This window comes from Pinus tabuliformis, chromosome 3_1, assembly GCF_031772625.1.
Source record: "Pinus tabuliformis cultivar Carrire ecotype Pingquan chromosome 3_1, CPIR1, whole genome shotgun sequence".
NCBI lineage: Eukaryota > Viridiplantae > Streptophyta > Pinopsida > Pinales > Pinaceae > Pinus > Pinus tabuliformis.
Window position 1 is genome coordinate 842,038,204 of NC_142301.1, and position 13,141 is coordinate 842,051,344.

Consider the following 13,141-nt stretch of genomic DNA (forward strand, 5'->3'; position numbering starts at 1 on the left):
AAAACCCATTTTGTCCCTATAACATTCTTATCCTTTGGTCTAGGAACCAACTCCCAAGTGTTGTTCTTTTTGATCTGCTCAAGTTCTTCATCCATTGCTTTGACCCAACATTCATCTTTGCATGCCTCTTTTACATTTTGTGGTTCAGTGGATGAGAGTAATGCCAAATAGCTTGAAGCTTCTGCAATTGTTCTTCTTGTTTGTACACCTGCTTCTTTTTGCCCCAAAATCTGAGATTCTGGATGATTCTTTTGAACGTACCTGGATGGAGTCTTCTCTTATATCCTTATCTGTTCCTCTGGTGCTTCTTGAGGTTCTTCTTCTTCATCATTCTGTCTTTGAGGGTAGTCTTCATCTTCTTTGATATTTTCATGATTTACTTGCCTAGGAATGTATCCTTTTTCATCAACCACTACATCAATGCTATCAACAATTCTTCCAAATCTTTTATTGTAGCACTTATATGCTTTGCTATGAGGAGAATAACCAAGAAGAATGCCTTCATCTGCTCTAGGTTCAAGTTTGCCAAGTTGCTCATCAGTATTCTTAATATAGCATTTGCTCCCAAAAATTTTGAAATGCTTTACCGAAGGAGTTTCACCATACCAGAGCTCATGAGGAGTTTGAGTGTTGTTCACTCGGACATTTGTTTTGTTGAGAATAACAACCGCAGCATATGCAGCTTCACCCCAGAAAGTTGCGGTAGTTCCAGATTCGTCAAGCATAGCACGAGCCATTTGTTGGACTGTTCTGTTCATCCTTTCCACCACTCCATTTTGCTGAGGAGTTCTAGCTGTAGAGAATTCCCTTCTTATCCCATGTTCTTCACAGAAATCAAAAAATTCATTTGAGGTAAACTCCTCACCTCTGTCGCACCTGAGGCACTTAATTTTGTAACCTGATTCATTTTCAACCAAGGTTTTGAAGGATTTGAATTTCTCGAATGCTTCGTCTTTGTGCTTCATAAGTCCTAACCAAACAAACCTGGAGAAATCGTCAATGAATAATATCAAGTATTCTTCTCCTCGAGGTGTCCTTTTCCTAAATGGACCACATACATCTGTATGAACTAGCTCAAGAGGCATGCTAGCTGATCCTTCATTCTCCAGAAAGTTAGTTCTGGTTTGCTTTCCAAACTGACATGATTTGCATATGGTGTTGTCTGGAATTTTGATATCTGGAAGACCACGAACTGCCTGATATTTGCATGCTTTCCTTATTTGTGAAAAGCTTAGATGCCCCAACCTCCGGTGCCATAACCAGTGTTCATCATCCTTGCTCAAATAACATTGTTGTTGTCCTTCTTCAAATATGTATAGATTATTTGGAGTTCTTCTACCTTTGATCACTGTTTCACCTGTATCAAGATCACGAACACGACATCCATTTGATCTAAATATCACCTCGGTTCCTTGATCACACATCTGGCTGACACTCAGAAGATTATGCTTCAATCCATCAACATACAAAACGTTTCCAGCTTTGACTTTTTCTTTTAACTGAGCAGTGCCTTTTCCTTTTATAGCTGCAGGAGTATCATTTCCAAAAGAAACTTTCTTTCCCTTTTCTAAAGCAGAATATGATTCAAGTTTTTCTTTATCACCTGTCATATGCTTCGAACATCCACTGTCAATGTACCATAGATTTTCTTGTCCCTCTGCATAAAATGCTATCCCACATCTTTCTGTTTGTGGTTCCTTTATTCTCCATGTTCTGGTGCTTGAGGTTTGTTCCTTTGTCTGCTGAAACCTGCTCCTGCATTCAGAATCTTCATGACCAAAGTTATTGCAAATAGAACATTCAACTTCATTTTCAAGAGCCGAAAAGTTGTTATAGGTCCTTTTTGTAATCCCGGTCATACTTCTTTGTTTTTGAGCTTCTCTAGTCATGATTGTTTTATATGCAACACATTGAGCTACTTTGTGACCAAAGTTATGGCAAGAGAAACATTGCCCATTGAAGAAACTTCTGCGATTATCAAATCTACCGGCCAAATGATTGTAATTTCTATTGTCATCCATTCTTGAAGCAAATTGAGAAGATTTTACCTGTGGCTGGTTGTAGCTTTTGTTCACCCTTAAGACAGATTGCCCCTGGTTTACCGGATAGTCTTTGTTCATTCTTGATGTAATTCGTCCCTGCTTTACCTGGTGATCTCCATTGTGCTTTTGCTCATTCCTTCTTGCTGCATCAAGATAACTCTTTGAGGTGGATGCTTGAGATGTTTCTCCATTATACCCCAGACCTGTCTTGTTTAGTGGAGAACACTGCACATTGATGATCTCATCCAGAGTTTCAGATCCTTTGACAAACTTAAGATTAATAGCCTTTGTTTTCTCAATTTATTTTCTAAGGCCAACAATTTCACCTTCTAGCTTTTCAAGATATTTTTCTTTTTCATCAATTTGAAATTGTAAGTATCAATGATCATATTCTTTTCTTCTATACATGTCTTGAGTCTAGAAATCTCTTCATAAAAACTATCCACATCTATAGCATCCATGTAATCATCATCTTCAAATGCCATTAAAAGTTTATAGTCATTACCTCGTTCATCTTCATCACTATTTGATAGACCATCACTATCTTCATGAGTGTAGTAGCTTTTCTTATTTGCATTCTGTTTCTTGTTCCATCTAGCAGGTTCCTTTCCTTTGTCAATCTTATCCTTATGAGGACATTTGGCCGCATAATGACCTACTCTCCCACAAGCAAAACATTTAAAAGGTAGTTTACCTCTGAACCTTCCAGTACCCCGTTGAAGATTTCTGACAAAATTTGATTCTTCTTCTTCTTCTGGCACATGACTTGATTCATAGTAGTCTCCTTTGCCTGAAGCCTTAAAGGCAACTTCTCTCCTGTCTGATGGACCTTCTTTTCTCATTTCATAAGCAGTTAGAATTCCGTGTAGTTGAGACATAGTAAGAGTTCGTAGATTTTCCTTTTCTTCTATTGCAGACACTTTAGATTCAAACTTGGGGGACAATGATCTTAGGACTTTTTCAACCACAATAGCCTCTTTTATTTCTTCACCCAAGTTTTTCATGCAATTAACAATCTCATCTACCCGAAGGAAATAGTTAGCCACACTTTCATCATTATACATTCTGAGATTCTCATGCTGAATCCTGAGGGTTTGAAGTTTTGCACGTTTTACCTGTTCATCTCCTTTGTAGCTCAAAACAATCTTGTCCCATATTTCTTTTGCGGACTTATATTGCATAACCTTCACGAATTCAGATTGAGATAGACATCCTAGAAGAGTATTGAATGCCTTTGCATTTGTTTCATATTTCTTCTTCTCAGCTGGATCTGTAGGAGTAGCTGATGGAAAAGTATACCCTGTTTCTATAATGTCCCATACTTCTGTACCCAAATATTGAAGATAGGCAGTAACTCTTACCTTCCAATATACGAAGTTTGTCCCATCAAAAATCGGTGGCCTGATTGATGCTTCCCTCTCGTAGTTGCTCATGATGTTAGATCTTCCTTCAAGCGATCAAGCTTCTTCAGAAGGACCTGCTCTGATACCAATTGTTGGAAATAATACTGAGGGGGGGGGGGGGGGTGAATCAGTATTATCAAATTCTTTTCAATATCTTCCTTATTTATACTTTGAATTATTCTTCAGATATTGATCGTTACTTTGTATGTCAGTACCATAAAACAATGAGCATGAACAAGAAAAACAGATAGTCACACCAAAGAACACCAGATATAAGGTGGAAACTCAATGTGGGTGAAAACCACCTACTGCAATATGTCTCTATCTTCTTTCAATTAGAAACCCCTTTTACAATGATTTTGTATTGATGCAGTCCCTTACCAGTACGCAAGATGCAACCTGCAGAGAGCTACAACTCTCTCTCGTTTTCCAGTCTCTCCTGGAAGGGAGCTACAACCCCCTTACTTCTTTTCTTTCAAGGACCACTTTTCATAAATTTTCAAACTGGATCCAAGAATATCAAATAATCATCAAGTACATGCAAATCACCAAAACTCCTTACACAATCAACAAGAATCACCCAACTTCTCAGAATGTTGTAAACAGAAAGATAGTACCAGAAATATAAACCCAGAACTCTGCAGCAATAGATAAAAGATAACCAACAAATGTTTTAAGACAGATCCGCAGTTTTTCCTTATCTGGACTGCGTGACTCCGCACCCCACCTTCTGTTTTCCTGCGTATCCACGCAGAGCGCCTTCTGCTTCACTGCGTATCTCCGCAACTCACCTTCTGCCTTTCTGCGTACATTTACTGTGCCAACGCACCTGTTCCTTCTATCGCGCCGCGTACTTCTATGTACCTCTGCAGGCTTTCCTTCTATCGCGCCGCGTACCTCTGATCTTGCTCCGCACTGCTTCTTCTGTCTCGCCGCGTGCGTCCGCACTGTGCCCTTCTGTTATGCCGCGTACCTCTACTGTATCTACGCACTGCGTCTTCGATCGCGCTGCGAGCCCCCGCACTGTGCCTTTCTGAGGACCGCGTACCACCGCACTGCACCTTTCACCGAGCTGCGATCCTCCGCACCTGAACCGTGAAATACCTGCGGACCTTTGATTTGAACCGAATTAACAATCCTCTAATGTTCCACTGACAGTCAGATGCCCAGATCTGATCATGCGCCCGAGAGATCCCACTTCATAGATTCACTTTCAACTTCACTTTTATATAGATCAAGCTTTTAAACCGATAACCCAATATTTCAGATCTTAAGATATTCAACTTGCAAATATACCTTGGCCAAGTGATCTCCTTCCCTATTTATAGTCAAGCCCTCATACACACCATGGGACAAAACCATCAAATAACCAAACAAGGGATCCAAACCAGGGCAAAAATAGATCCTATACCACTGGCCAAAACCATAGGATCATGAACGACGGGCTAAATACCACGGACCAAACATAAGAAACCGCACGTGAGCGCGCTTCTCTGCCTTGAAGTGAGTGAACTGGGGGACCGCACCTTCTGAACGGGTAACCTGCGGGTATGACCGCATTTCTTGCACGGCGTGCCTGCGGGTCCGCACCTTTTGAACCATTCACCTGCGAACCGCTTAATTTCCAACATTTTGAGATCCTGAACAGAGCATTGCCACTAGAGTGAGTTGCCATCAAGTACAACACCTGTAACATAGAGCCATACCAGAAACATAATGCCAACAAATGCTTTGTTCTTGCATGATAAACTGGATTATTTTCTAACTTGATTGAGCTCTGGTTGTCACATTTGATTATTGTAGCCTTATTTTGTTCTTCTCCAACATCTTGAAGAACTCTCCTCAACCAAACAACTTCACAAGTTGTTGCGCACAACATTATACTCTGCCTCAGTAAATGCGAAAGATGTAGTAGGTTGCTTCTTGCCACTCCATGAAACAATCATGAATCTAATACTGAAAGCATAACCTATAGTAGATCTCCTATCATTTGGATTACCAGCCCAATCTTAATCTAAGTAGCCTCTCAGCTCAACATCAAAAGAATTGGTATACTTAAGACCAAAATTAATTATTCCTTTAAGATACTTGAGTACACCTTTTGTTGCTTTCCAATGGCTTTCTCGAGGTCTTGCCATAAACTGACTTAACACACTAACAGAGTATGTTAAATCAGGTCTAGTTGTAGTAAGATAATTCAAGCTTCCCACTAGTTGTTTATAAATTGTACCATCAACCTCCTTTGAGCCATCATCAAAATGAAGTTTCACATTCTGTTGCATTGGAACAAAAGCAGCTTTACACTCATCCATTTTAAACTTCTTAAGCAATTCTCTGACATAATTAACCTAGGAAACAAAAGTCTGGGCAACATTTTTCCACACTTCAAAACCTAAACAGTAATGTAGCTCACCAAGGTATTTCATCTCAAATACTTGTGACATTTTCAGTTTAATTTCATCAATTAATTTAACTGAATTTCATGTGATAATTAAATCATCAACATACAAAGAAATCAATACAACATGCCCATTTGAATCAAATTTGGTATACATATTTGGATCACTTTGAGTCCTCATAAAACCCTGTTGAAGAAAGAAGGAATCCATATTTTCGTACCACGACCTACGTGCCTGCTTCAACCCATACAAAGTTTTCTTTAATCTGCAAACTAAATGTTTATGCCCCTTTTTCACAAACCCTTCAAGTTGTGTCAAATACACCTCCTCCTTTATATCACCATTCAAAAAAGCAGATTTTACATCTAGTTGGTGCAAATTTCAATGGTACTTTGTAGCTAATGCAATTAACAATAGTATTTAGTTTAGCTATAGGTGCAATTTTTTTTGCATGATCAATGCCGTCTTTTTATGAGTACCGTTTTGCCACCAATCTAGATTTATATTTATCTATATTTCCATCTACATCAAATTTAGGTTTGTGCAACCATTTTCATCCTATGCACTCTTTATCTTTAGGAAATTCATCAAATTCCCAAGTTTTGTTTTTAATTATAAAGTCATATTCTTCCTTCATTGCTTTTCTCCACTCTTCATGTTCATTAGCTTCATTAAAAATCATGGGTTCTATGACATTTAAAACACTACTCATCAAGGCATAGTCCTTGTACCTTTTAGGTAGGTGAATTTAACGAGTAGATCTCATTGGCAATTTGTTGTCTCCATCCCTATTCTCTAAAGGTCATTCTCCACCTATGTGTGAACTCTGACTGCTGGTGGTGTCCATATCATTGGATTCTTCTTCAAACTTATGTTGCTCTCTGTTTTAAGCTTCTTTTGTAATATCTTCAAATTCAGGAAGTATGTGCCACCTTTCATAGATGTTGTCTTTGTTGTCTTCATCTACCTGCTCATGAAAAATTACATCTCTACTCGCAAATACTTTGTGAGTAGATTGATCAAACATTTTATATGCTTTAAATTATGAACAGTATCCTACAAACATACATTTGATAGCTTTAGCATCAAGTTTCCTTCTATTCTCCTTCGGAATATGTGCAAAGGCCTTACACCAAAATACCATCAAATGATGAACTGCTGCTTTAAAACCAAACAAGGCTTCGAATGGGGTCTTGAGATCAAGATACATTGTTGGACTTATGTTCTTTAAATAAACATCAGTACTAATGGCCTTTGCCAAAAAATCATTTGAGATATTCTTACCTTTAATCATACTCTGAGCACACTCCACAAACGTTCTATTTTTCCTTTCTCCAACATCGTTCTACTCTGGAGTGTAGGGTACTGTAAATCGCTGCACTATTCGATGATCCTTGCAGTAATTGATAAAGTTCCCTAACCTATATTTTCCCCCTCAATCTGAATGGAGGATTTTTATGAACTTTCTTGTTTGCTTCTCTACCATGTTTTTGAATTATTTGAAATACTCGAAAACATCACTCTTTTTCCTAAGGAAGTACACCTAAGTATACTTTGTGCAATCATCAATAAACAATAAAAAATAATAAGCTCCTCCTAGAGATCTAGTCTGCATGGGTCCACAAACATAAAAATGCATAAGTTCTGATACATCTCTTCTACTCCTATCAAGATTATGAGGGAATTTATCTCAGTGCATTTTTCCTAAAGCAAAACCCTCACAAGCAACATATTCATTCTTCAACACAGGGAGTCTTTCAACCATTCTTTGTTTCTGCAGCAATAATAGATCATGAAATTGATGTGACCATACCTCTGGTGCCAAAGAATTTCAGTTGACACAATTGTAAAAGTCAATGCTTAATGACTCTTGTTGGTGACATCAAGTTTGTATAGGCCTCCAACTCTGACTCCTGAAGCAAATGGTTTGCAGTGATCCAGCAAGTCTTTTACTATGCAATGTGTTTTGAATAATTCAACTTTAAGATTCTGATTTGTGATTATGGACACAAAGATCAATCGTTTCTTAATCTGAGGCACATACATAACATTGTGAATGTGTCTGACACTAACATTTGGTAGAGTCACTGGAATATGTCCATATCCCTTGATATGATGTGCACGATCTGTAGAAATTATGATGTAGATTTGCAACTGCTCATGAAATTTTAATCAAAATCACAATACACAAACCTACTCTACTTCTCTGCGAAATTCAATTCACAATTTAGAACATCAATCACAAACATGCAATGAAAAATAACACACATGCACACAGTATTTTCCGAAGGGAAACCAGTTTGCTAAAAACCCCAATGCTTGCTTGCATTAATTTGATGAATAGAGATGCATTACAATTACTTTACTCATCTAAGCACAACCTGCAAGTGAATAACCTATCTCTCTGCACACTCAGAGGCTCTGTCCTAGACTTAGTCAATTTTTTCCTCTGCATGAGCCTATATTTCCTTGGGCAATTCCTGAATAATTGAGCTCATATTAAATAGGAAATTCCTCTAATTCATTGCACAATTCCCAAGGATGGTCCACCTGACCTCATGCAACACCTATACACTCAACTAGTTTACAATTTTTGGTTAACTGCCTTGGAAACTCCACTACAACTAGGCAACTCAAATTCTTTGCATGTGTGAGCTAACTATTAGTTGATTGATTAGTCAACTAGATGATCTGTAAGTTATATTGATGTCCCACTACTTAACTAACCACCAATTAATTCAATTAACAGTTAGAACTAGTGTTTTGAATAATTCAACTTTAAGGTTATGATCTGTGATTGCAGACATAGAGATCAATTTTTTCTTAATCTCGGGCACATACATAACCTTGTGGATGCGTCTCACTCTACCATTTGGTAGAGTCACTAGAATATATCCATATACCTTGATTTGATGTGCACGATCTATAGAAATTATGATGTAGATTTGCAACTGCTCATGAATTTTTAATCAAAATCACAAGACACAAACCTAGTCTACTGCTCTGCGAAATTCAATTCACAATTTAGAACATCAATCACAAACATGCAATGAGAAATAACACACATGCACACAATATTTTTCCAGGGGAAAGAAATTTGCTAAAAACCCCAATGCTTGCTTGCATTAATCTGATGAATAGAAATGTATTACAATTACTTTTCTCAACTAAGCACAACCTGCAAGTGAATAGCCTATCTCTCTGAACACTCAAAGGCTCTGACCTAGACTTGGTCAATTTTTCCCTCTACTTGAGCCTATATTTCCTTGCGCAATTCCTGAATAATTGAGCTCATATTAAATAGGAAATTCCTCTAATTCATTACGCAATTCCCAAGGATGGTCCACCTGACCTCATGCAACACCTATACACTCAACTAGTTTACAATTCTTGGTTAACTGCCTTGGAAACTCCACCATAACTGGGAAACTCGAATTCTTTGCATGCATGAGCTAATTATTAGTTGATTGATCAGTTAACTAGATGATCTCTGAGTTAGATTGTTGTCCCACTACTTAACTGACTACCAATTAGTTTAATTAATAGTTAGAACTAGGTTAACTGATTACAACTAAAATTAATTCAACCTAGGCTCCTAAAATTTAGGAATCACTACATACAACAGAACTTCAAGCCCCGAACTCGAATTAACTAAGCTAACTGAGCGAAAAAAACCATGTCACCTCATTTAACTCATCCAAGTTGTTTGTTGATGTGGAATTTCGAATTTTCCCAATTTAATTAAGGCAAAATAAAATTGAAAATTTATTGTTGCATCTTTTCAACACTCCTACTCAACAAGAAAGGGATTATCAACTTCCCCTATCATGCGCCTATGGAATGTACTGCATGAAACACCTCCCGTTGTTGTTGTTGCTACTGTAACTGAGAAGCACCCAAAAAAAACAAAACAAAAATGACAGTGAATCAACTGTGCCTACAACTATTTACTGGGAAAATTGTGATGTTGTTGACTCTACTATTGAGCCTCCTACTCTGTTGTCAATACTCCTCTACACTCCTCAATATCTAACTGGCACTGATCCTCTTGCTAATGAATATTGTGGGCCCCTGTAACAAGGTAATGATCCATGAGAACACCTCAATGGACCATGCCCAAATCTTTGTTGTCATCCAGTCACCGCTTCCATGCGATCCTTCCATGCAATGAACTTAGAGCTTCCTTCCAAGGCATACTCTAGTCTCAGCCCATTGAAGGTCATCTTCCCAAATCTGAAGAGATCTTGCTACATTGAACTGCAAAATCAATCCTCCCGAGAATAACTTCGAAATTCCTGCTCTAATGTGAATCCTTCTCTGATACCATGTAGAAATTATGATGTAAATTTGCAATTGCTCATGAATTTTTAATCAAAATAACAAGACACAAACCTACTCTACTACTCTGTAGAATTCAATTCACAATTTAGAACATTGATCACAAACATGCAATGAGAAATAACACACATGCACACAATATTTTTCCGAAGGAAAGCAATCTACTATAAACCTCAATGTTTGCTTGCATTAATTTGATGAATAGAGATGTATTACAATTGCTTTGATCAACTGAGCACAACCTACAAGTGAATAACCTATCACTTTTCACACTCAGAGGCTCTGGCCTAGACTTAGTCAATTTTTGCCACTACTTGAGCCCCTATTTCCTTGTGCAATTTCCAAGGATGGTCCATCTGACCTCATGCAACACCTGTACACTCAACTAGTTTACAACTGTTGGTTAACTGCCTTGGAAACTCCACCACAACTAGGAAACTCGAATTCTTTGCATGCATGAGCTAATTATTAACTAATTGATCAATTAACTAGATGATCTTTGAGTTAGACTGATGTCCCACTACTTAATTGACCACCAACTAGTTCTATTAACAGTTAGAACTAGTTTAACTGATTACAACTGAAATTAACTCAACCTAGGCTCCTAAAATTTAGGAATCACTACATACAACTAAACTTCATGCCCCTAACTCGAATTAACTAAGCTAACTGAGTGACAACAACCATGTCACCTCAGTTAACTCATCCAAGTTATCTATTGATGTGGAATTATGAATTTTCCCAATTTAATTAAGACAAAATCAAATTGAGAATTTCTTGTTGTGTTTTTTCAACAAGATCATCTCCAAGATAAATGTTTCCAACGTTACTTATTTCCTTGAAATTCTCATACCAATCCTTATTGCATGTCATGTGGATTGAAGCTCCAAAATCCACAAACCACGCATCAACATCATTAGTTTCAGAAAACAATGCAACATTAGACATAAACAACTTAAGATTCTTAATATCATAATTTAGTACTTCTCCTGCAAAATATCCTATGTGTTTTTTGTGTTTATGCCTCGCTTCATCACTTTATTCTTGTAACAATATCTGGAAAGATGCCCACTTCTACCACAATAAAAAACATTTAATTTGAGAATCATTTCTAGTAGGTGACATACCTTGATTTGGCTTTGGAGATGGCCTTCTTTGAAATGGACTTCCACCTTTACTTCCTTCTCCCTGTTTTCCTTTGAAGAATTTCTTCTTTGCCACAAGTGCTAAGTATGGATTCTGAGGCTTCAAATTCCTGTGCCTCTCTTCTTCTTGCATCAATATACCTATCAATTCCTCAAAAGTGGGATCTTTCTCCCTTGCTGCAAGACCTATAATAAACATTTGAAATTCTTCTGGCATTCCATTTAAAGTGATTGTCACAAGATCAGTACTAGGTATTTACTCTCCTATGTCTCCCGGCGTATCTTTCAAGTCTTTGATTCTTGAAACAAAAGCACTAACAGATTCATTTTCTTCCATTTTAATATAAAGGAGCTTACTTTTCAGGAAGAGGACACGATTTGTATTTTTGGTCTCATGCAGATCCTTAAGTGTAGTTTAGGTTTCATTGGAAATATTACAGTCACGAATGTGAGGAATTATATTATCTTTCACATACATTCGTAACAGTACCTTAGCTTTATTCTCTTGCTTCTCCCAATCTTGGATCGATGCAGTTTTCACACCTCCAATAGCACTAGGTTTTGCTTCTTCTGCCTTTGTGACCATCCATACAACATATTCTTCCATCCAAGTCTGCAACTTGAATTTCCAATTAACATAATTGGATCCGTCCTATTTATTAGCTTCATTTAGGTAGGTCTCTGTAAGTGGAATAGTCATCTTGACAAAAATCCCAATTTCCAATAGTGCCTTGCTTCTTGTTCCACACTTCACGAACACCACAAGTAGCTCCACAAATCCCTTGTCAAAATTGTCATGCTCGACAAATCAACGGCTTAGTTGGGGCTCCATGCTCCACTCAAATTAAATCTAGAGGGAGGCTCAACAGCTTCAAACAAAAACAAATGAAGCTTAGTCAATCTTTAAATTCCGCACAATCTTACCACAAACACAATGCACAAGAGCAAAATTTCTTAAGTAAATTGGGATCTGCGCACTTTTCCTTAATAGACGCTGCATAGATCTACTCACTTTTCCTTATTAGAAGTTGTGCAATCTACTCAGTTTTTCTTAATAATGGTCACACAGATCTGCTCACTTTTCCTTAATAGAAGTTGCACATATCTGCTCACTTTTCCTTAATAGAGGTTGCGCAAACTTCCAAATTTGTGCACTGTATCGTTGATTGAGGGTGCGCATGTCTGATCTCGTCTCCTCTTCACCTAACAAGTCCCCAACTTGGCTCTTCTACGAACCCTTCACAGAATGCACACAATTCAACGCAACAGACTAATATGTCTTGCCTTCAACTTTAGCCCTCCTTCAACACTAGCCTACACACTCTTGCTCACTGTTGGCAAGGGTCTTCTCACTCTCACAAACAGATTCTCCAAGGATGACTCGTAGCCTCACCAATCCCTATTCCCAAGACGAGCCTTGCGCTCCGATACCAAATTAAAAAAATATGGAAGACGAAATTTAGGAATGAACCACACAACTCACAGGTGAGACAAGTTGCACTTGGAGGTTGCCAAGGAGCATTGTTATACATTCATTAATTAATCAAATAAGATTACACATATTTATGTGATTACATTTTCGTTAGGGAGATCAAACAAACCCCTAGAAAATAGGATCGAGCACCTAAATAAAACAATCTAAAGCATGTAACCACTTTTTCCATTATTTTCAAGTAATGACAGCTGTTTGCAAAACAAAAGAGTAGACGAAAGTCGGCCTTAAACAATTTCAAAAAGGAACACCTTTGGCGTAAAGATATTGAACAGTTTCGAAAAGAAACACCTTTGGTGTAAAGATATTGACACTTCGTCAC